General features: G+C 40.0%; 1 protein-coding gene across 1 annotated transcript in view; it reads left to right on the top strand.

Annotated features, from left to right (window-relative positions):
- Positions 1-2,490: 2,490 nt before the first annotated feature.
- Positions 2,491-25,487, top strand: part of ITGB6 (integrin subunit beta 6) — a 151,796-nt gene continuing 128,799 nt past the window's right edge. The window contains exon 1 of the mRNA XM_054562332.1: positions 2,491-2,767. The gene's annotated coding sequence lies outside the window, so the exon portion shown is untranslated. The remainder of the gene's footprint in view (positions 2,768-25,487) is intronic.

The following is a 25,487-nucleotide window of genomic DNA, read 5'->3' as shown; positions in this document are numbered from 1 at the left end:
TGGAAAGCAATTGCAATGCATGTTGATAGCACTGAGTACTTAAAATTGTCTTTGATTTAATAATTCTCCGTATGAGAATTTGTCATAGGAAATACAAAAAATAGTATGGGAAACCTCTTTGAGTGATGATTTTATTCATAGCATTTTTTTGTCATGGGAAAACAAGTGGAAACAACCTAAATTTTAAGGAAATAAGAAAATGTTTAAGTATAATATTACATGCTTACATAATGCTCAGATTAAATTCTTATAAAGTTAAGTGAATAAAAATGGGTTCAGAATACATACTCTATATAATTATATCTTTGTACCAAAAAAAATACATAAGCATTAAAAAGAATCAGAAGGAAATAGACCAAACCTTTCAACAATAATAAGTAGAAGAAAACTAGAAGACACTTTGGATAAAAGCACTATATGAAGTTTTGCCCCTATTTGCATACCTAATACCTTATACATAGATGACATATAGTAATGATATATAGTAATGAATGTTTTTGAAGTATTATACCTTCCTAATTAACTAGAACATTCTGTTCAACTAACTTTTCAGCTAATCAAACTCTTACCTCAATCAGCCCTGCAAAATTGTTTGGAGATATTTTTTCCAGTGGTTTATTCTCATCGTTCATCCAACTATCTGTAGGATCGTAGACACTCAGGAACTAGCATGTTTGGCATTTGGTCAAATAGCAAAAGCTTGGATTTAGCCATTGAGTGTCACAAGGCGCAACATCAAAGGAATTTTCCAGTGTTGTTCCCTGAATACAGCCTGACCGATGTCATCTGATCCCCAAGAATGCTGAAGAGTGAGCAGCAACGGGTGATGGATGCCCATGGCAGGGGAGACAATGTATATATTTCCATCAACGGAGAATAGATGCAGCGAGGGGTGGCATGCTGTAAGTGCAGAGAGCAGTTTTGAAGGAAAACTTGCCAGCAGTTCATAGTGAATTGTGCATAAGAAGGGGGACACAATGAATCAATCCTCGTTAATTTACAGAAATAGAACGAGGCATTCAAAATAGGCAACTACATGGATACTTGATTCTCTAACCCACTAGAAGTAACTTTCATTGCCTTCAGATGAAACCTTACTTTCATGGTTTTCTTTTGTGATTATATAAAATACCATTCTGTGTTTCTAGCACGTCTACAGGCCTGGCTGTAGCTCACTTGTGAGCAGAGCACCACACTTGGCGCACAATGGAGCCATCCATTTTGGAAACAGAAGATAGTCTGGATTATGGCAACTCTTAGAAGAAATAAATTTGGCAGAAAAGGAATAGTGTTTCTATGGCAAAAATTAAGTTAGTTTTTGAATTTCAAATAGAAGTATTTCCTCACATCTGAGTTCACTTAAAGAGCAAAAGACCAATCACGCACCGCAATTACAGGGAATTAAAAGCCCCTTGAGGGCTTGTGGAATTACAGGTTAGAAAAGAAATGTGATTTAAAAATCTTCTAATGCTTCCCCACCCACAGGACGCACATTCTTTATGGATAAGGAGACATTTCAGAGAGGCTAGGCATTTTTCTGATATAACACAGCCAGTAAATGGTAGGGTCAGGATTCAGTCCCAGGCCTCTTGTCTTCTTGCTCTTTCTTCTATTCTACTCAAGTACCACAAGGCTTGTAAGCTACAAAACCTCCACCCATACTGTTTATCAGATGTTCAAAAAGCAGTGTAGCATGCCCTTGGACTAGTCAGCTAATCTCTCTGAACCTCAGGCTCATCTATAAAGCAAGAGCATAAGCCCAATCCCACAACATAGTGATAAGAATTAAGTGAGACAATGTACATCACATGCTGAGCAGCGGTCCTGGCACACCATGGAAATTCAGTGGACAGTAACCACCGTTGCTGTCATACCACCTCCCTGAAGACAAGCTGAAATTCCTGAACCCACAGCCTCAGCCTGGAAAAAAGAGTGTGATCAAAACACTTCATCCTTCTTCACAAAAGCTGTGTGGATGTCTCTGTTCTCAGTTGTGCCCAACTGAAATAAATCAAATCCAATCTGGACCATGTAGTGCTTGGCACCATTTTTAATACAAATCTCATCAGTTTTTATTTTCATTTTCTAGTTTACCCAAACAAGCCATTTTTACAGGCTAGTGACTTTAAACCAAAACTGCCAATAAAATACGTATACTGAGAACACCAGGATCCTTCTGAAGAAATATAAATATAAGCACCCACGATACAGGAAAATTTGATAAGCGTTTGGTCATTGACTTGGATGTCAGCTCAACTCTCAACTTTCCCAGTGCTATTTTGGGGTATTAAAATCTATATGTGCTTAATATCCCAGCAGCCCTGCCATCCATTAGGTTTGAATGTCCTTTATGGAATGAACTTGATCCTCCCGTTTACTTTTGGTCTCTCTCCAGAGAAGCTAATGCGCTGGCATAGTTCTGCCATTTGTCAGCCAGAAGTCTGGTTACACATTTGCTCGTCAATCTAAACCTAACCTATTCTCATACGAGCACTTGGGTTTTCATGTAAATCAACCAGACGTTCTGTCATTCACGAGCAATATCTCTCTATAGTATTCTACACCCATGTGCCTTCATGAAATATTCCTCTATGTTTGTGGAAAAAATATTCAAATGAATGTGCTTTTTCAGGAATGGTGACACCAGAATGTTATAAATCTGTTCATTGCCACAACAAGGATAAATGGTATTTCTGCCAAAGATTTTTGATAGCCGGTACAGTAATGAATCTCAGCACTTTCTGAAATTAAAGGTCTGCCCTGAGAGGTAAGTAGTATAATGCATGACTAACAAAACGCAAACCCAAATTGTGGAGCTAAGCTTTCCTTGTCGGTGTAACTGATTGTTTCCGGCAGGATACTGCCTTAGGAAGCTCGTAGCGTTATTTCCACTCTCTTTATATTAACTTCAAGGTAAGGCTTACCCCACCATTTGTAAAAGGGCAGATCCTTATTAACTTAGCATGTTTCATTGTGATTTTTCTTACATTTGAATTCACACACACTTTAACAGTTTTGCTTTAAATGTCTGGTATAGTTTATTAAAGATAATATTTCATAGAATTATTAGTTCATCTTCCACTGAAATAGTTTAACATTCACTTGAATAGTCTCTTAAAAAGCCTCTTAAGATATTTGTTTCTGATTATAATGCTTAATTGTTAACTTTTTTTAGATAGGTGATTTGCCTCTAGCCTTCACTAGATCTTTTAGTATTTTCAAGAGACACAAAGCAACTAAGGAATTGGGAATTTAAACAAGAGAAATAAATATCAGTTCTCATTGGCATGTGCATGACATTGGGCCAGCTAACTTCAGTGTTTCTAGACTGTAAAATGATGTTTTACTATAGAGCTAATTCATGAGAACTATGGAGAAAGTGAAGAGGGGGAGGTTTCCAATCTAACACACCTACAAAGAATATGTTTTATTCCTGCAAGTGACTGAAAATGCCTGGTATCATTACTATTCACTTTGAGCACTGGAAGTATGACTATCAGTGCTGAAAAAAAATCCAATTATCTCTGAAAGGTTATTAATCCAAATACTGTGTCTTTTAAAATTAAAGACTCACTGATAGAGCTATATCATATTGGCTCCCAAAAATGTCTAAAATGAGCAGAATATAGATTCTGGCCACAGAGTAATGGTTTTGGATTCTGAAGATAGTTTCAGCAGATAGTGAAGTTTTTTGGTACTGGGTTTCAAACCCACTTGGTCATAATATAAAGGCACTTGGTCATAATATAGATTAGTGTCTACTTAAACACAGTTTTGTGCCTTAGTGCAATGCAGAAATGCTTTTCTCCTCTTCATTCCTGTTCATTCTCATGGTAGCCTTTTTCCTCTATCTGACTTCCTCCCTCTAGTGTTTACTGGATGAAGCACAGGAACTAAAGTTCCATTTACAAACAAAAAACATTATCACAATCTCTCAATATTTTCCCCAGTTACCATATATGGATGTTTTGATATGAATTCTAGGGGACTGCAATAATTTTTTACCTGAGAGTAAAAGTTAGATTTTTGTATTCCAACTTCAGTTCCCAAGAGGGGTTATTGACTTTTACTCTGTTAAGGTTAGATTCTTTCTCTGCCTTGGAATCCTTTTATTGTATTTGCTCTTATTGTGATATACAAAGGGGGCAAAGATTCCCTAATAAACTAAAGCATGCAAGCAGACATTTCTTTGACATACTTTCCAGGGGTAGAACTTACACTTTGATTCTTCTAGGTTACCCAATATGTTCATGATATTTTGACTCAAAAGAAAAGTGATTAATTTTTTAATAGCCTTACAAAAACTATTGGCTTACTTTCTACCACAGAAGGCTTTTGTCAAACCAGGAATAGTATTGCTTATGGGTACTTCTTTAGAGAGAAAAATATATACTTTCAAATTTGTCAGCTGCCATTGCTGCTACTTGGGAAACCAGCCACAGCGGATTGTGAGAGCTAACTATAGGCCAGCTCAGGGAAGCCATGCAGGACTCAGAGGCCAAGGTCATCTGAGGACCCATGCAGCCAGCTCACAGGGATGGCACCCACACCTTGCCGGAGCGCCTGGGCCAGCCAGTCCAGCCAGCCCGGCCCAGGAGCTATTTTCAGCTGGAGTTCCCACAAGAAGGCCCCTGACTGCCCTTCATGCTGCTGGCATTTGATTTTATACTTATCCATTCTGAACCATAATTTTCTCTATACTCGGACCTCTTCTGTCTTTCACAACATCCTACCTTTTTGAGGCCCCTGTAGAAGGTTGATAGATGTCAAAGTAAAATATTAAAATTGATCTTTTGCTCAACAACAAAAAGCTCATTTACATATACAGCTCTATTTCATCAAATAACTTTAATCAAGTGCCTGAGCAGCAAACCTCAGGCTTATTCAGCTTCCTTCCTCACTGCAGCCCTCCACCAACCTCCAACCTGTGCCAGGCCTTGTCCATTCAGATGCCTAAGGACCTGGTGTTGATCCTCTCCTCGTCCACGCCCACCGTCCTTACATTTCATCTGTTTTCGCTGGGACTGCTGGAATAACTTCCCAGCCAATCTCCCTGCCTCCAATTCACCAATAGGCTGCCACCAGTTATCTTCCAAAATTACAAATCAGGACGCATTACTCTTCTGTTTAAAATTCTTCCATGGTTCCCCATGAGATAAATTTCAAACTCCCTACACTGGCAGTCAAAATTCTTCAAGATCCGAGATGCTTGCCTACTTTCCCAGGCTCATCTCTTATTTCCTCCAGGCCAGCTTTCGACCTCTCCCTTCATCACATAAATATACCCTATATTTTGGCCAAACTAAGTATTTGTTCTTCCATGTCTCTAGATCTGCCCAGTGATCTCATCGATCTAATCATCTTCTATATTTCTTCCATCAAGATTCAGTTTGAACATCATCTTTTTGATGGCGCATTTCCTAACTCTCTTCCAAAGCTCCCCACACAGCTCGCTCTCACACACACACACACACACACACACACACACAGAGTCCCACCATCTATGATTCTCTATAGGCCCCTGTTCACTCTTAGTTCCTGTATCACTACACACACACACACACACACACACACACACACACACACACACACTCTTTGGACTCTCCCATTAGACTGTGAGGCTTTTAAATGTAGGAACCTTATATTATTGATTTTTGTGTTCCCAACATCCTGAGCCACACTTAAGCAATAAATAAATTTTATTGTATTACTAAAAATAGAAATATCATAAACAAAGGAGCCAGGTTCATCCAAGAAAGTGTATTTTAATCCAAGTCCTATGCCCTTCTCCAAGCAGAATCCCCTGATCTACCAGATTCCAAAATGAGTTGCCATCTAAGAATCCATACCTGAATTTCAGGAAAACTAATGCTTCTACCAAGAGATGAACTAGAAAAGTCTGAGGACCAGGGGACTGATTCGGTCAGAGCAAAGGAGTCAGCAGCAAGCACACGCTGGGGCTGAGGCTTGCTGCTCAGTACACACAGTCCAATCCCAGGAGGCTTCCGAACCAGAGGGGCTGCGGAAACTGAGACAGAAGCCATGAGGGACTCATACATATTGTACGCAGCTAGGCTATCTCTTCTTTTACTTACATCCCTATATTTTCTGTTCACCTATGCAGATTCCCAGCTTGGATCTAGGCCTAACTTGATAACCTTGGCTTCAAGTTCATTTATCAGCACAATTTCCACGTTGGCCTTTCCATGTTAGAGGTCTTTCCCATGGAGTGTTTCCTCAAGGCGAACACTTCTTTAAGAGGCTGCTGAGGTTTCACTAATCTGAGCTTACCTTAGGTGACCTTCGGGGGCCACAGTTCATGACCCGCCGTCTTCTCTGCATCTCCTTATGGTGCCAAATATCAGCCCTCTTAAGTTCTGCTCAAAACTCAGACACATGTGGATCCCTCACCAGATGTGAAAAATGGACTCCCAGAAAAATATTTTGACCATAAAATTCTTTTCAAATCTGGCTAGCCCCCATATCTAAATTTCTCTTACTCTTCATGTAGACACACTCTCCATTATTTTAAATTTTCTCATTTTTTAAAAAAAGTTGATGAATATGTATGTGCCACACCTGGGATGGAGGCAGCGAACAACACAAATGCAGTCCTTCCCACCACACCTGGCATTCTCGCTGTTTTTCCATTGTTCCTTGCATCTTACCAATATCCTAGACTCTGTATGTATCAAATACGCTCTCATCTACCACTCCTCTGGGCTTTTCTGAGCTCATATAATTCACTAGGGTTTCATGTAAAAGTCTTCCTACCTACATCTGGTGGTGTCTCCTACAGCAGGCTTTATTATGATCCAGCTGAAGGACCATACCTAAGGGTGATGCACAGAGAACCAATGCTGATCTGCAGAAGACTTCTAGTAGTATCTCCAAGGGCTCTATCATACCTATAATTTGTATCATTTGGAGGTTTTGATAAATATAGAAAGGGCAGGCTTACTCCTTGTGTGACCAAGATGAAGCTGGGTGGGTTAGAAAGATAAACAACCTCAAAATCAAGATGCATTAGTTATATTTTTCCTTTTTATAAATCATTTTTATTGTCATTCTATTATAGTTGTCCTGATTCCCCCCGCCCCCGCCCCACTCTGCCCATCCCACCTCCCTGCTCCCACAGTCAATTCCCACACTGTTGTCCATGGGTCATTCATACATGTTCTTTGACTAGTCCCTTCCCTTTTTTCCCACCATTATCCCCCTCCCCCACACCTCCGGTCACCGTCAGTCTGTTCTGTGTTTCCATGCCTGTCTTCTATTTTGTTTATTAGATTATTTTGTTCATTAGATTCCACTTATAAGTGAGATCATACTATATTTGTCTTTCACAGACTGGCTTATTTCACTTAGCACAATATTCTCCAGTTCCATCCATGCTGTTGCAAAAGGGAGGAGTTCTTTCTTTCTGCTATGTACTATTCCATCGTGTAAATATACCACAGTTTTTTGATCCACTAATACACTGCTGGGCACTTAGGCTGTTCCCAGCTCTTGGCTATTGTATGTAGCACTGCTATGAACATTGGGGTGCGTAAGTTCTGTTGAATTGGTGTTTCAGGATTCTTAAGGTATATTCTCAGCAGTGGAATTGCTGCATCAAAAGGCAGTTCCATTTTTAGTTTTTTGAGGGAATTCCATACTGTTTTCCATAGTGGCTGCTCTAGTCTGCATCCCCACTGACAGTGCACTAGGGTTCCCTTTTTCCCACATCCTCTCCAGCACTTGTTGTTTGTTGATTTATTTATGATAGCTGCTCTGACAAGTGTGATATCTAATTATGGTTTTAATTTGCATTTCTCTGATGATTAGTGACTTGGAGAATCTTTTCATATGTCTATGAGCCATCTGTATGTCCTCCGTGAAGTCTATCCAGGTCCTTTGCCCATTTTTAACTGGATTGTCTGTCTTCCTGGTGTTGAGTCATATGAGTTTGTCATATATTTTGGAGATCGAACCCTTGTCCAATGTATCATTGGCAAATATGTTCTCCCATATGGTCACTTCCCTTTTCATTTTGATGATGATTTCTTTAGCTATGCAGCAGATTTCAGTTTGATGTTGTCCCATTTGTTTATTTTTTTTCTTTGTTTCCCTTACCCTAAGAGATATGTTGGCAAATATATTGCTATGTGGGATATCTGAAATTATTCTGCCTGTGTTTTCCTCTAGGACTTTTATGGTGTCACACTTATATTTAAGTTTATTCTGGTGTACGGTGTAAGTTGGTGGTCTAGTTTCATTTTTTTTGCATGTACCAGTCCAGTTCTCCCACCACCATTTATTGAAGAGGCTTTTTTTTGCCCCATTGTATGAAGCTCCCTTTGTAATTAATTAATATAATTAATTAATATTAATATTAATTAATTGATCACAGAGACATGCATTTATTTCTGGGCTCTCTAATCTGTTCCATTTATCTATGTGTCTGTTCTTATGCCAGTACCAGACTGTTTTGATTATAGTAGCCTTGTAGTAAAGTTTGATATTAGGTACTATGATCCCTTCAACTTTGTTCTTCTTTGTCAAGATTGCTGAGACTATTCAGGGTCTTTTTTGATTCCAAATAAGCTTTTGAAATATTTGTTCTAGATCTGTGAAATATGCCATTAGTGGCATACAATTTGTGTTTTAGGAATTGCATTGAATCTATAGGTTGCTTTGGGTAGTGTGGACATTTTAATGATGTTGATCCTTCCAATCCATGAACATGGTATATGCTTCCACTTATTTGTGTCTTCCTTTATTTATTTTTTCAGTGTTCTATAGTTTTCTGAGTATGGGTTTTTTACCTCTTTGGTTAAATTTATTCCTAGGTACTTTATTTTTCTTGTATAGTAAATGGTATTTTTACTTTTTTTTCTTAGTTTCTCTTTCTGATGTTTCATTGTTCATGCAGAAAAATACCATGATTTCTGAACATTGACTTTGTATCCTGCTATTTTGCCAAATTCACTTATTAGGTAAAGTAGTTTTTTGGTGGAACCTATAGCGTTTTCTATGTACGCTATCATGTTGTCTGCAAATAATGACAGTTTTACTTCTTCCTTTCCAATTTGGATGCATTTCATTTCTTTTTCTTGTCTGATCACTGTGGCTAGAACTTCCAGTGTTATGTTGAATAAGAGTAGTGAAAGCAGACATTCTTGTCTTGTTCCTGATATTAGTGGGAAAACTTTTAGTTTTTGCCCATGGAGTATAACATTGGCTGTAGATTTCTCATATATGGCTTTTATTATGTTGAGGTATGCTCCCTCTAGTCACACTTAGTTCAGTGTTTTTTTATCCTAAATAGGTGCTGGATTGTATCACATGTTTCTTCAGCATCTATTGATGTGATCCTGTGATTTTTGTCCTTCATTTTGTTTATGTGGTATATGGTGTTTATCGATTTGCAAATATTGTATCATCCTTGCATCCCTAGGATGAATCATACTTGATCATGGTGTATGATCTTTTTAATGTATTATTGAATCTGGATTGCAATATTTTCTTGAGGATTTTAGCATCTGTGTTCATCAGAGATACTGGCCTGTAGTTTTCTTTCTTTTTTGTGTCTTTACCTGGTTTTGGAATTAGGAGGACACTGACCTCATAAAAAGAGTTTGGGAGTCTTCCTTCTTCTTAAATTTTTTTGGAATAGTTTGAGAAAGATAGGAGTTAGTTCTTCCTTACATGTTTGGTAAAATTCACCTGTGAAGCCATCTTGTCCAGGGCTTTTGTGTGCCAGAGGTTTTTTGATTACTACTTCAATTTCACTAGTTGTTTCAGTCTATTCAGGTTTTCTGCTTCTTCTTGATTCAGTTTAGGAAGATTGTATGTTTCTAGAAACTTGTCCATTTCTCCCAGGTTGTCCAATTACTTGGCATATAGTTGTTCATAGTAATTTCTTACAATCCTTTGTATTTCTGTGGTATTGGTTGTTACTGCTCTTTCAATTTTTATTTTATTTATTTGGGTCCTCTTTTTTTCTTGATGATTCTGGTTAAAGATTTTTTTTGTATATCTTTTAAAAGAAATAGCTCCTGGATTTGTTGATCCTTTGAATTGTACTTTTAGTCTCTATACCATTCAGTTCTGCTGTGATCTTGATTATTTCCTTTCTTCTACCACTCTGAGATTTGTTTGTTGTTTCTCCAGTTCTTGAAGGTGTAAGGTTAGGTCGTTTATTTGAAATGTTTCTGTCTTTTTCAGGTAGGCCTGTATTGCTATGAACTTCCCTCTCAGGACTGCCTTCATTGTGTACTATAGGTTTTGGGTTGTGTGTTCATTTCCATTTTTTTCCAGATACTTTTTGATTTCTTCCTTGATCTCATTGTTAACCCATTCATTATTTAATAACCTACTATTCAGCTTCCATGTATTTGAATGTGTTTGAATTTTTCCCTTGAGATTGGTTTCTAGTTCAATCCACTGTGATCTGAGCACATGCTTGATATGATCTCAATTTTTTTTTTTAATTTCTTGAGGCTTGTTTTGTGTCCTACCATGTGATCTATCTTTGAAAATGCTCTATGTGCATTTGAAAAGGATGTATATCTTGCTTCTTTGGAGGAAAGGTTCTATATATATCAATCAAGTCCATTTGATCTAGAGTGTCTTTCAGTGTCAACAATATCCTTGTTGACTATTTATTTTGAAGATCTATCCACTGTTGACAGAGGGGTGTTAAAATTCCCTATGATGACTGTGTTGTTTTCAATATCTTTCTTGAAGACTTCTAAGATTTTCCCTATATATTTAGGTGCTCCTATGTTGGGTGCATATATGTTGACAATGGTTATATTGTTGTGTTGAGTTATTCCCTTAAGTATTATGTAGTGACCTTTGTCCCTTTTTATGACTTTTGTTTTGAAGTCTATTTTGTCTGATATAAGTATTATTACCCTAGCTTTCTTTTTGAGTCTGTTTGCTTGGAATATTTTTTTCCATCCCTTCACTTTCAATCTGTGGAGGTCTTTTGTTCTGAGGTCGGTCTCTTGTAGACAGCATATATGCAGATCGTATTGTCTTATCAATTCACCTACCCTATGTCTTTTGATTGTGGCATTTAATCCATTTATGTTTAAGATTATTATTGATAGGTACTTATTCATTGCTATTTTTACAGTACCTGTGTTCCTCTCTCTCTCCCTCTCTTTCTCTCTCTTTATTTCTTCTTTTTAGAGCAGACCCTTTAGCATCTCTTGCAGAGTAGGCTCAGTGGAAATGTACTCTTCTAGCCTTCTTTTGTCTGTAAATCTCTTTATTTTGCCTTCCATTTAGAATGGATAGAGTACTTTTGGTTGTAGTCCTTGTTTTTCATTACTTGGAATATTTCATGCCAGTCACTTCTGGTTTATAGTATTTCTGTTGAGAAATCAGCTGATAGCCTTATCGGAGCTCCCTTGTATGTTACTGTTTCTCCCTTACTGTCTTTAAGATCTCTTTTGTCTTTAAAATTTGTCATTCTAATTATGATGTGTCTTGGAGTAGGTCTCTTCAGGTTCATCTTGATGGGAAACCTCTGTACTTCCTGAATTTGCATTGCTTTTCCACTCTCCAGGTTAGGGAAATTTTCTGCCATTATTTTTTTCAAACAGATTTTCTATCCCTTGCTCCTTTTTTTCTCCCTCTGATATTCCTATGACACGAATGTTATTATGTTTCATACTGTACTGAAGCTCTGTAAACTATCCTCATTTTTTTTAGTCTTTTTTTTGTTTTGTTGCTCTGACTGGGTATTGATTTCTACCTTGTCTTCCAGCTTGCTGGTTTTTGTCCTCTGCTTCATTTAGCCTGCTTTTAATTCATTTTAGTGTATTTTTCACTTCAGATATTGTATTTTTCATTTCTTCTTGGTTCTTAGTCATAGTTTCTATGTCCTTTTTCATGCTACTGTAGTTCCCACTAAGTTCCTTGAAGCTCCCATAAAGTTCCTTGTCATTCTCACTGAGTTCCCTGAGCATCTTTATAAATGTTATTTTGAATTCTATGTCTGATAGATAGCTTGCCTCAATTTCATTTAGCTCTTTTTCTGGGGATCCCTCCTTTCTTTTCAGTTGAGGGTTATTTCTTTGTCTGACTCTTTTTGTTTGTTTCTGCATCTCAGGTTCCTCTGCTTGCCTGGTAGACTTCTGTGGTAGGAGCTCTGTGGGACTCAGTGGTGTAGTCTATTTGATCTCCTGATCTGTATGCTCTAGGGTTGCCTTTTATTCAGTTTATGTGGACTCTCTTATTGTAGTTGGGCTTTGATTATTGATGGCTTTTTCATTGTTGGTTCCTCCCTCTGACTGGCTGAATGGGAGTCACAACCTCTACCATGTCTTGTATGCTGTTGTGCAGGTACTGGTTAACAAAGCAATACTACCCAGAAAACCAAACCCTCTCCAACAAAAATACTCCTCTACCACATCAGCAATATAAATAACAATTGAGCAAAGATTAATAAAGGCAGAGAGAGATTAAGAATAATATAAAATAGGAAAGAGGGATTATGAGATGAGTAAAAGACAGAAAAATGATTTTGAGTGGGAAGAGGGGGGAGAAATAATAAGGGTAAAGAATAAAAACAAGGTAAAGAAAGGGAGAAAATAAAATTTAAAATGTTAGTAAAACAGACAATGGTGATGGCAAAATGTAGTAAGAAAAGGGAGTATAATATGAGGTTTGAAATTTAATTTAAAAAGTAGTGAACCAAAAGGAACAAAATTGCAGAAAAAGCACAAAAGGATCAATAACAATGACAGCTGAGCAAAGACTAATAAGGATGGAAAGAGAATAAGAATACTATACAAAAGAAAAAAGAGAATATGAATGTTTACAGTAAGAGAAAAAATGACTATGAGAGGATAGAAGGAGGAGAAATAATGAGATTAAGAAATAGAATCCAGGCTAAGAAAGGGAAAAATATAAAATTCCAAACTCAGGTAATCATGGCCAGGGGGATGCAAAATGGCCAGGGGGGGAGTAAGGCAGGGGGGAGAGTAACCTATGAGATTTAAATTTTAAAAAATAGTGAAAAAAATAAGAATACAGTTGAAGAACAGCAATAATTATAATATCCACTACAAACAAGTCACAATTTATAAAGGTGGAAAGAAAATAAGAATATTACAAGAAGGGGGAAAAGAATGTGAGCTGACTAAAGGAAGGAAGAATGATTTTGAGAAGATGGAGGGAGGAGAAATACTAGAAGTAAGAAATAGAAACAAGGCATAGTGTGGGAGTAAATAAGATTTACTATGAAAATATGAAAAGGCAGGAAGAAGGCAAAATAGAGTAAGACAAAGGAAGGGTACAATGCAAGATTTGAAATAAAAATAAAATAAAAAATAATATAAAAATCTAAAAAAAATAAGAAATAAACAAAGAATAGTGACTTTGTTGGAATAGAACTGATGCAAAAAAAAAGAAGTCTTAAAAAGCTATGTAAAAGGAAAAAAATAAGGCAAGTTCTGAAGAAGTACAAGGTGGAATTCATCTCATCAGAGTTCGGTGTTTCCCTTCTGTCTTCTCTTTCTGGCCCTGCCTCTGGTTTTTTATCAGCTCTGGGCCCTGGGGTGGGTCATCCAACTTCTGATAGCACCGCCAGTATCACCTTCACCTGCCTCTAGAGGGGGCTTTTCTTATGATCTAAAGGGTGGAGCCCCTAGGTCTACCCTGGGAGGCACTGTTCAGTTTTCTGGGAAAGTTGTGGGTATGTTCTCCCTGCCCCAACACCATCTGTCTTGGTCCATTCCAACTTATTTCTAATAATGTATAGTTTGTACTGAATTAGCTCTCCATTTTAAAGGAGATACCAATCTTTGTAAGAGGGTCAGCTCTTTCTTGCTTGGTGCTGAAGACAGTTCTGTGTGCTAGCCAATGCTGGGCAGGGCTCTGATTCCCCCTTGCTGGTGATTTCTGATCTCCCTGCTTTGTTGGCCTCAGTGGTACAGGGCCCTAGGAACCAGTGTACTTTTTCTCCCTGAGAGAAGTTCAAAATAGTCCCTTTAGACATTTCACTTTCTATCTTTCTCTTTCTGTCTTTCTCTTGCAGATATGCACCCTGCAGGGGGTTCTTCAGCCTCTCCTGTTTGTGGTATTGCAGGAGGTGGGGGCTGAGTGTGTTCTTCCCTTTCCAGAGGTTTGATCTCTCCCCCAGAGGAAGGGGGCTCTGTCTGGCTGTAAATAATCTCAGGTGCTCCACTCCTGCCCATCCAGTTCCTAGCCCACTACCCTCATAGCAGACTCAGTCCCAAACTCTCCACTCTGTGCAGCCTCCAGCCTCCTAGCTGCACCAGGCTGGGGCCGAGAAATTCTCCTGTTGTGCATCTTTCTCTTTCTATGCCCAGCTGCACTCAGTGGGAGCAAACCACACCCTCAATCCTTTCCCCTTGCTAGCAGAGCAGCTGCACCCAGGGTCCCTGCCCAGTATGCTTCAGCTCCCCTTTTAAAAAGTCTCTCCAGGCATTCCCTGAGCACTGAGTCACTGTCCAGATTTCATCATACATTACCTCTCCAAAAAGCCAAAACCTCTCACAGTCACAGTTGGCCAAAGTCTGTCTCCCCCTGACCCAGGCGCAGATAGAAGGCAATCTCCAACCAGGCTCTCCAAGATGCAGGTACTATGCCTGGGGTACTTCCTCTTCGACCTATAAAATCTCCCTACCACCTTTGTGAAGTGTCTTCTGTATTCCTTGGCTTCCAAACTTTGTATCAGCTAAACTCTGTTGAATGATCATTTTTCAGAAGATCAGCCAGGTATCCAAGATGGGGACAAGAGCAAGTGAACTCTGCTTCCACCTACTTGGCCACTATCTTCTTTCCCTGGGAGTATAGGATGTATTAGTTATTTCTTTCTGCATAGCAAATTGCACCAAAATTGAGCGACTTAAAACAACGAACACTTATTATTTCCTAATTTCTTTGGTTCAGGAAGTCAGCAGCAGCTTAGCTGGGTGTTTGTGGCTCAGAGTCTCTCATGTAGCTGCAGTTAGGATGTGGGTCAAGAGTGCAGTCATCTGAAGCCTTGACTGGGACTGGTGGATCCACTTCCAATCTGGCTCACTCACAAGGCAGTGGGCAGGAGGTCTCAGTTCCTCAGAGTGTGAGAGCCTGTCAACAGGCTGCAAGAGCATCCTCAAGACATGGCAACAACTGTTCCCCAGAGACAGCACTACAATGTAGAGGAGAAAGTCACAGTACATCTTTTGACGTAGTCTCTGAAGTCACACACCATCAATTTTACCTTATTCTATTTGTTAGAAACAAGTCTTTAGATCGAGTCTGTACCCCCAAAGAGGGAAATTAAGCTTCAACCCTTGAAGGGAGGAGTTTCAAAATTTTTGTGAACAAATTTTAATATAACCACTGAAGCTGCTAAATAATCTTGAAGATTGGAGCTGTGTTCTATATCCAGTATGTGAAAGATATAATTTTGCAGCAGTCTGAATAAAACTTAGCAGTTTTAGTCAACAGAGTTTAATGTTGGCCTGCTCCAAAAGCCAACATGATCCCAGGCTACATGAAGAACCAGATTTCATCTAGGATGAGGAAGCGCATAATGTCTGTTTTCCTGTGTTGGAATCAGACCATAGGAAACACTGTGGAGAGTTGTAGTCAGTTAGAAGAACCACATGGAGGGACACACCGGGGCCCATGTAGAGGACAGCAAATAGGGTAGTCAAGAAATTTGAAATGATGTCCCATAAAAAGTTACCGGAGGCAAAAAAAGAAGTTTAGGCCAGAGAAATCTTGGGAATACTGGGGCTATGTCTTCAAGAATGTGAAGGACTTTCATATACAGGGATAGACTTGTTCTCCTTTTCTTGTGTTGCATCCAGAACCAATGGGTTGACATCATAGGGGAAACACTTTGGATCAATGTAAAGAAGACAGTTTTAAGAGTCAAAGTTGACATAATATGAAAGCAGCTGCCTTCAAAAGTCACTCTTGTGATCAGACACATTCTGTCTGAGGGCTGACTTGGGGTGTAGGAGGAAGGAACTGATATGGTAGATTTGCATAGAATTTCTGTGCTCTCATCTCACAAATACTTTCCCATGTATCTGCGTAGTCGCCATCACCTCAGCATGGAGGATGCTGAGAACAGTAGGCATAATCTGGTCTCCAGTTCAATTGGCGAGCATGACATGATCATTTATTAGTTCATATTTCTTTGGTTGGAGATTTGGGCTAGGTTCAGCTGGTCAGCTCTTCTGCAAGTCTCATCTGGGCCAGATGGTTGGTTTGAGAGGAGCCTTGTTCACATGCCTGGTGATTAACAGGTTGCCTTTTGGGGTTTTAAGCTTATTTTCATTGTGGCCTCATGGATCCAGTGCAGCAGGAGTTGATATACCTCAAAGTGTCAGTGCTTTTCAAGCCCCAACTTGTGTCATGTTTGTTAATGTTGCAATGCGCAAAACAAGTTACGTACTCAAACCCAGAATCAAGGAATGAAGAAATAGACTTATTAATGGGAGGAGTAGCAGAGGCCAATACGCAAGGAAGGAAGGTATTTGTGGCCATTTTGAAAATGACCACCGAGACCTTTTCAAAATTACCTGAATTATACCTGGCTGTCACTTTGAAGATCCCTCCAGTTTAATCAAAACTCATGCATCATGTAATATTCTGCATAATTTTTACCAGACCACAATAGCATATCCTCTGTTATGGTAAGCCCAAAGATGATGTAGAGTAATCACTGCCCAGCTTCTATGTACAAAGAGCTCAGACTATCCCTGTGAGCAGACAAAGAGGGAAAATCCTCAATCTTCACTGAGGAGACTCCATCCACTTGGGGGAAACAGAAGACAAGACAAACCTAAAGATATCTAAGGGACAAAATGGCAACAAACTCCATGACATGTTTGGGGAAGAATAGTGTTTTAGGAGAATTCGAACATATATTCTGGGCCCGCATTTTCACTCAGCAATAAGGCAACATGGCACTTAGTAAGCAGGCGCTCCCTTCTGATAAACTACACACTTTCTTACTGGACAGCCCCCACCACTTCCTTGTAGCACTTCCAAATGTCTCTTAACACTGAACCCTGCTGTCTGTTGCCATTTGAATCAGCACTTACCCTGCTGTCTTGTTGAAGAGTTCAAAAAGATAACCTCGTCTCTATCGAAAACGTGAAAGTGGGAGATAGAGATATGATTCTGTAGAAGAAAGAATATTCTTGTGTATTAAAAATGCAGCAGGTCCTTAAATAACATCATTTTGTTCAATGTTGCTCTGTTATAACATTGATGAGATATTGTAACTATTTAACTCTTGTTTATATCAATTAACCTATGGTAAAATTGGTCTCATTATACATCATTTCACCAAATTCCAAGAACCTATTGATGACATTAAGTGAGGACTTGCTATACAAGGAAAATACATGTATGTCAAAAAAAGAAAGAAAAAAGCACCTTAAGACTTCCAGCCAAGACAGAGGCATAGGTAGATGCACTTTGCCTCCTTGCATGACCAAAAGAAGAACAACAACAAATTTAAAAACAAAAAATAACCAGACTGCTAGAAAAATTGAACCATATGGAAGTCTAACAACAAAGGAGCTAAAGAAGAAACATTTATCCAGACCAGTAGGAGGGGCAGAGATGGGCAGCTGAGGTGGAGAAGACATGCGTCGAGGTGGCAGATGGAGGACCAAGTTGGGGAGACAGTGGCTGGCAGTCCAGGTAGTCCCACATTTTGTATGGATAAACTGTGAGGAACAGCTGCAGAGAGAGACAGACCACTCAGTCCAGGGCTCCAGTGTGGGAAATGAAAGCCTCAAAACCTCTGGCTGTAAAAAACCAGCAGGGGTTGTGATAGTGGGAGAAACTCCCAGTCTCACAGGAGAGTTTATTGGAGAGACCCACCGTTTCCTAGAATGTACACAAATCCACCAACCCAGGAATCAGTACTAGAAGTGCCCGATTTGCTTGTGGGTAGTGGAGGAAGTGACTGAAAGCCTGTGGAGAGCTGAGCAAGTGGCATTGTTTCCTCTCTGACCGTTCCCTCATGTACAGCATCAAAACCTGGGTTGCCCCACCCTGGAGAATACCTAAGGCTCTGCCCCTTCCAACATAACAGGCACGCTGAGACAAAGAAACATGGCCCAAATGAAAGACTAGATCAAAACTCCAAAAATAGAACTAAGTGATGAACAGAGTGCCAACCTATCAGATGCACAGTTCAAAACACAGGTAATCAGGATGTTCACGGAATTGTTTGAGTATGATTGCAAAATGGAGGAAAAAGTGAAGTCTACTCAAAGTGAAATAAAGAAAAATTTACAGGGAACCAACAGTAAAGGAAAGGAAACTGAGACTCAAATCAACAATTTGGAGCAGGAAGAAGAGATAATCATTCACCCAGAACAGAATGAAGAAACAAAAATTCAAAAAAATGAGGAGAGGCTTAGGAACCTCTGGGACAATTTTAAATGTACCAATGTCCAAATCATAGGGGTGCCAGAAGAAGAGGAAAAGCAAAAAATTGAGAACTTATTTGAAAAAATAATGAAGAAAAACTTCCCAAATCTGGCGAAGAAAATAGACTTCCAAGAGACCCAGGAAGCTCAGAGAGTCCCAAAGAAGTTGGACCCAAGGAAGCACACACCAAGGCACATCGTAATTAAGTTACCCAAGATTAAAGATAAGGAGAAAATTTTAAAAGCAGCAAGAGAAAAGGAAACAATTACCTACAAAGGAGTTCTCATAAGACTATCAGCTGATTTCTCAAAGGAAACCTTGCAGGCAAGAAGGGGCTGGAAAGAAATATTCAAAGTCATGAAAGGCAAGGGCCTACATCCAAGATCAGTCTATCCAGCAAAGCTATCATTTAGAATGGAAGGGCAGATAAGGTGCTTGCCAGATAAGTTAGAGTTAAAGGAGTTCATCATCACTAAGCCTTTATTATATGAAATGTTAAAGGGACTTATCTAAGAAAAAGAAGAAGATCAAAACTATGAACAGTAAAATGACAACAAACTCACAACTATCAAAAACTGAACCTAAAAAACAAAAACAAACTAAGCAAACCACTGGAACAGGAACAGAATCACAGAAATGGAGATCGGAGGGGAGGGGGAGGGGTAGAATGAGGGAAAATGTACAGGGAATAGGAAGCATAAATAGTAGGTACAAAATAGGCCGGGGGAGGTTAAGAATAGTATAGGAAATGGAGAAGCCAAAGAACTTATATGTACAACCCATGGACATGAACTAAGCGGGGTGGAATGCTGGTGGGAAGGGGCGTGATTCAGGGCAGAGGGGAATAAAGGGAAGAAAAAAATGGGACAACTCTGATAGCACAATCAATAAAATATATATTTTTAAAAATGTACCTTAAGATGCTCTTGTGAAATGGCTTCATTCACCATTCATGTTGCCCACCTGGCGCATGTAGCCATTTGAGTTTTCCACTCTTGATGTACAAATATTCAATTCATTTTCTAAACTAAGTCTTTAATAACTTGTAAGGCTTCACTTCCCTCTGTATTCTTTACTTCATGCAAGAAGAGGTGGGAAGAGTTGCCCACAAATATTTGATTGGCTAATTGATAGCATGAGTCATGTCCTGGGAGAGAAAAAATATGAGGGAAAAGGACTGCCTTCCTCACTTAATTAATATTTTGCCAAACCCAAATGGTTGATTCATATCTACTCATTGTATTTTAAGCAGGGACAGCTGGAGCTTGCTGCTCGCATCCTGCCCGGTCTTTATTCCTTCAGTAAAGGCAGGAAACAGAAGGGCTCTGCACACAGCGGTCACAGACCCTCATCAAAGACAAACCACTGACGGGGGAACCTAACCAGAAAAGGGTTGCAGGCACGGTGTTGGCTTTGGGAGCCACATGCAAGCACACACCAAGCAGCATAGTAAGCCGCCTTCTGCCTCCATCCTTGGCGGGGGAGAGCGGGCGGGTGGACTAAGGAACAAGGCTTCCTCAGTTCTCTAACAAATGACCTATTTCAGTGAAATAAGAAAGGGAGGGCAGTCATGCAGTCAGTCAGTCAGTTATATGCCAAGTTGTAGCGATGTTAGTATTTCATGCCAGTAATTCTGTCTAACAGAAAGTCATCCTGGCTTTTTTCCATTCCTTTTAGCAAGATTGCAGTTGTAAATCAGCAGCAGTGTCCTGAAGGCTGCTTCAGGTTGGTTGTCGGGAGCAGTCTAGGGGGAAGAATCTTCAGAATAATTTAGAATACGAGTCTAAAAGGGAAGGTCAATTTTGCTATTTAGAACCAGAGCACTATGCCAAAATGGTCTTTGAAGGGATGTTCTAAATGTCAGCCTTGGAATTTGAATGTAGAATATCTAAAAACACAATAATTCATACTTTGATCCCCATGAACCTTAGATCAGGTTTTTGGCTCTGACCTCTGACCACTCTCTAAATTAGGGAGACCACTTTAATAATAACCCACTTTGGATTGGTAAAATCCCTTCTTATTCATAAGAGCAGTTTTATTTGTAGCTCCAAGGGGAAAATAGGGAGGATGTCATTCTGACCTGAAGGGCATTGTGGACAAAAGCTGGATTTGCAGGTAAAGTTCAGGTCCTGGTTCTATTTTTTTTCTTTTTTTTTTACTAACTTCTCCCTATTTTGTCCATCCTCCAGCCCCTGGCAACTACTTTTTACTCTCTGTTTCTATGAGTTTGACTTTTTTTTTTTTTAAGATTCCACATATAGGTGATGCCATACAGTATTTGTTTTTCTTTGTCTGTCTTATTTCATTTAGCATAATGCCCTCAAGTTCCATCCATGTTGGCTGGAACCTGGGAAGGAAGCAGGATAAGCCAAGAAACTGGTATCTAACAGACAACACTTAACACAGCTGCCTGAGGAAGAAGGAAATCTTATTTATTCTTTCTCATGGCTAAATAATATATGCCACATCTTCTTTACCATTCATTCTTTGACAAAGACATAGGTCGTGTCCTGCTTTCCTCTGAGGTCAGCCCCTCTGAGCTAAGGATTGCATTGATTTGAGATACAAATTAGTAAAGCATGAAAGATTGGATCTATCCACTTCCCAAGACTCTAATTTGTCTACACTCTAACCCTTGCCAGAGTAACCTAACCCCCAGCTGATCACAGACACAGAAAGGATTTAGTTGGCATTCTCTGGTGAAAAGAATCTAGTGCCGGAATCTATTATGATCCCACTGTTGGGAAGCATGAGTGAAAAGGACACAGGGGGCTTTGAGAATAATCCATGAAGACGGCAGCAGTGCATAGATGAGGACTTCATGACAATCCTTGACTAAAGCTCTCTGCTCTGGTCCTGGTCCTGTATCCTCAGCAGACTTGCTTCTGCCTTAGGTCCTTATCAATGCTTCCCCTCCATAGGGTCACTGTTGAATTATACCAAGGATTTCTGCCACACAGTATCTCTAAACACCTCCTACATTCTGTGAACTTAAGAAGGAAAAACAGAAACCTCTGGCGATAAAAACCAACCCTCCTCCCATAAAAGCGTAACTTTTGGACAGTCCCACACTAGCTTCTTCTATAAGAAGCCATTGGGAAAGAAGAAAAACACCTCAAGTAATATTTAACTCTGATCACACTGTTTGCTTTAATTATTAACATTTGGCAGCCAACATAACAACATACTTCATCCAGATACTTGAGAAAGAAAAAGGAACGCCCCATACTCCAACCTTTATAAGATGTCTGAGCAATCATTTTGGATGGGCACATGCAGTCTTCACACATACCAGCAAACACTCCAAAGTGTGCTGTCTGATTCATTAATTCTGCAAATATTTATTGAACTGCCAGAGTTCTAGGTGCACAGAATATACCAGTTAACAGACAAGAGTCCTTTTCTTATGGAGGTTAGATTCTAGTGGGAGGTAGAAGAGGCAGACATTTAACAATGAGCATCATAAATTAGGAAATTATATGGTAGGTTAAGAGGTAAGAGAGAAATGTAGTAGGGTAAGAGGAATGTGGAGTGCTAGGGAGGGGGAGGGGGCCTCATTTTATACAGAGTAGTCAATGTCAACCTCATTAAGAAAATGACATTTTAGCCAAGTCCTGAAGGAAAGGAAGAAGAGAACCATGTGGGCATTTGGAAAGCTGAGTTATAGACAGAATAGCCGATGCAAAGGTCCTGAGGTAGGAGCATGTCTAGAGTGTTGGTGGAACATCCAGGAAGTGGTTTGTCTGTAATGGAGTGGGGAGGAGGAAAGTAGAGGAAATGAGGTCACAGAGGAAACAGTGCCCTGATGAGCTGAAGTATAAACTTGACTTTCCTTTAGGGAGACGGGGCCACTGGAGCAGATGAAGGACATGATCTGACTTAGGTTTTAACAGGATCACACCCTGGCTTCTGTGGGGTAGTTTCATTATATGCTCAGATAAAGCCATACGAACAGGCCCTTTGCCACTTCCATTTATTTCCTCCAAGACTTTCAGAGTGGGCAGGCTTCCAGGCTATCGCATCATCGTGCCCCACTGAACAGAATCTTCTGTGGCCTCCAGCATGCCTCCCTTCCCCGCAAGATTGCATCATCTACCATCCCAGCATTGCAGGGCGATGGACAGGAAAAGGGAAGAGTCTCTTTTTCCCTCTGTTTGCAGACTTCCCAGTAGTTCCGACTCCACCTAGGAAGATCCATTAGAGCTAATTAACAACCCTCCTTTCAGCAGGTGCCTCTTCCAAATGATTAATTCTGGGGCAGACAGAAAGCTCATTCCATGATGGTTCTTTTTAAAAAATTATTATTATTCAGGCTTCTAATACCGGCATGAACTGCGGGTGAATTTCTGAAGTCATGTTACTTAGCTGTCACAACTAGTAATAGAAAAATTCAATTTATAAGGAATTCAGAGAGGCAGGAGAGGCATGCTCTTCAGTTTAGAACAAAGGGGATCAATCCTGACACAATGGCAGCATGACATTCGTGGACTTTGAAGATTCCAGGCTTCCTCTTCATTAATTAGAGAGAATCAAGAGCGCTGGTGGTTAATTATTTGCAGAAATTGTGCTCTGCGAAAGCAGATGCCAGCTCCCTCCAGCCGCCTCCAGCTGCAGCTCTGCATGATAAGCAAACTGTGTGTCAGTCCTAAGCTCGATCTGGGTCGGCAAATAAACGCTCCACTGGCCACTGCCATCCACCCTCCCACCCCCGGGTTAGGTGGGGTCATGAGACTTCCTCCCAGAGGGACTCCGGGAGGCCGGCACTGTTCTGAATGGATTACCCTAGAAAGGCAGGGCTTTAAAAGTCCACATTAAGAAACATAAGATCAAAGTCACCTGCAATCTACCCTTCCAAAGTGTAAGTTTGGCGGGGTTGAGAGTATTACATCAAGGTACAGCTGCTACTCTTGCACTGTTGCTGCTGCTGTTGTTGTCGTTATTACAGAGTTAAGTAATCCATTCTCTTAAAAAACTTTGTTTTTAACCCTTTTTAAATTACAAAGTAATACCTATACTTTGTATCAATTTTCAGCCATATAAAGGTATGTAAAGTAGAAAATGAGGGCTCCTCTGTGCCCCCTTCCAAACCCACCCTCCCAAGAGGACCACGACCAAGTCTGAGGTCTTTCCTCCAGACTCATCCTATGCTTCAAGCTGTAGTCTTTAAATATTTTTCCCACCAGCCAAATCCTGATGTTGTAACATGACAATTTAGCATCCCTGCTGCTTTTTCTGTACCCATGAGATCCTCTACTGTCCTCTACTTCTCTGCTTGCACAAGCCTCGGTAGCAGGTTTGACATCGGCAGCACTGGTTTGGAAGTCTGACCGTTACATTGGATTTCATGACAGGGCTGGCATAAGAACGCAGGATGACATTGATACTTAATTGTACCATCTTAACATTTGTGTGTGGGAGACAAGATGTAAATCCGACAACCCCATCGTGGTCCTAGCAATGCATCTGCAACTAACCACATGAAACCCAGTCTTTAATTTGACAACAGTTAATGATGGAAAGTAGAAGACCATGCATGTTACAAACGCCATCAGCACTGTTGAACTAAACAGATGCCTGCGGTCTGCTCACATCTACCGGGAAAAGGGAAATGAGACACAGCGCTGCTCTTCCAGGAATATAAATGCTGCCCAGCTAGCCCAGGGCCTCATTTACCATCAATAAGGCAGCAAAGCCACATCTCTAACCTGCCCTCCCAGGCATCTGTTTCTCGGAGGATTGTCCAGATGACTTCAGATCTAAAGCTGAGCAAGGCTGGGGTATCTGACTGGCATTCAGGAAAAGCTGCGGGCAGCGGAACAAGAATGGCTGCCTGGCCCAACTTTCCCCAAATACCCACATTACCATGGGTGTTTAGGAATTTGCTGGCATTAAGACACTTTGGCCGTTTCGCAATCCATTTATTTAAGGTATTTGAAACTCTGTACCAAGCAGCTAAGGTTGTAATATTAGCCTGGCTGACATCAGTCCCTGTCTCCAGTTACCAAGGTCATTCTGTCCACTTAAAGGTCACCCAACTCTGAACAGCAGTAAGTAAGTTTTGTCCACATCTTGATAGTAGCATTTTTATGCCCATTTGTACTTATCTGCCCACGTGACTCCCTCCCCACTGGAGTTATCTTATCTCCTTGAGGGTAGTGAATAAGTTTAGTATCTCAGTACTGCCAGCACCTGGTTGGAACTGGGTTACAAGTTTTAGACTAACTCTATTTCACTGGGCTTGTATTAGGTAGTATTTGTTTGTTTGGTGGCAGGTTTTTCTTTGTGGTGGTGGTTGTTTGTTTTTACTACCATAATTTGGTATGATGGTTACCAGGATATGATGGTTAGTTTTACGTGTCAACTCTAGTACCCCGTTTTTAATCAAACACCGGCTGTTTCTGTGAAGGTATTTTGTAGGTGTGATTACTATCCAATCAGTTGCAGGCCTTGAAGATAAAAACTGAGGGTTTCTGGAGAAAAAGAACTTCTGACTTAAGACTGCAACAGCAACTCCTGCCTGTTTCAGGCTGCGGGCCGGCCTTATGGATTTGCCAGCCCCACAAATGTATGAGCCAATGTCTTCAAAATATATATAATGTATATATGTGTGTATTTATATATGTACATATGTATTTATATACATAAATGGTAAATGAGACCCTGAGCTACCTGGGGAGCATTTATATTCTTGGAAGAGCAGCGCTGTGTCTCGTTTCCCTTTTCCCGGTAGATGTGAGCAGACCGCAGGCATCTGTTTACTTCAACAGTGCTGATGGCATTTGTAACATGCATGTTCTATTTTCCAACATTATCTGTTGTTAAATTAAAGACTGGTTTTAATGTGGTTAGTTGTTACACACACACACACACACACACACACATTCTCATATTGGTTCTGCTTCTCTGGAGAACCCACACTGATATACTTAAATCCATGTAAAACACCATTCATTCATTCATTCATTGAAGTATTTGGTTCACTAAACAAATATTTTTTTTTGTGCCTACCACCCATCAGGCTTTGTGCTAAGTGCTAGAAGCAATGACAGGAGGGGGCGGTCTCTGTTCTCAAA

The sequence above is a fragment of the Pteronotus mesoamericanus genome, unplaced genomic scaffold (genome assembly GCF_021234165.1).
Source record: "Pteronotus mesoamericanus isolate MK-2021 breed Mesoamerican mustached bat unplaced genomic scaffold, CSHL_Meso_final scaffold_651, whole genome shotgun sequence".
NCBI lineage: Eukaryota > Metazoa > Chordata > Mammalia > Chiroptera > Mormoopidae > Pteronotus > Pteronotus mesoamericanus.
This window is presented reverse-complemented; position numbering and strand designations above follow the sequence as displayed.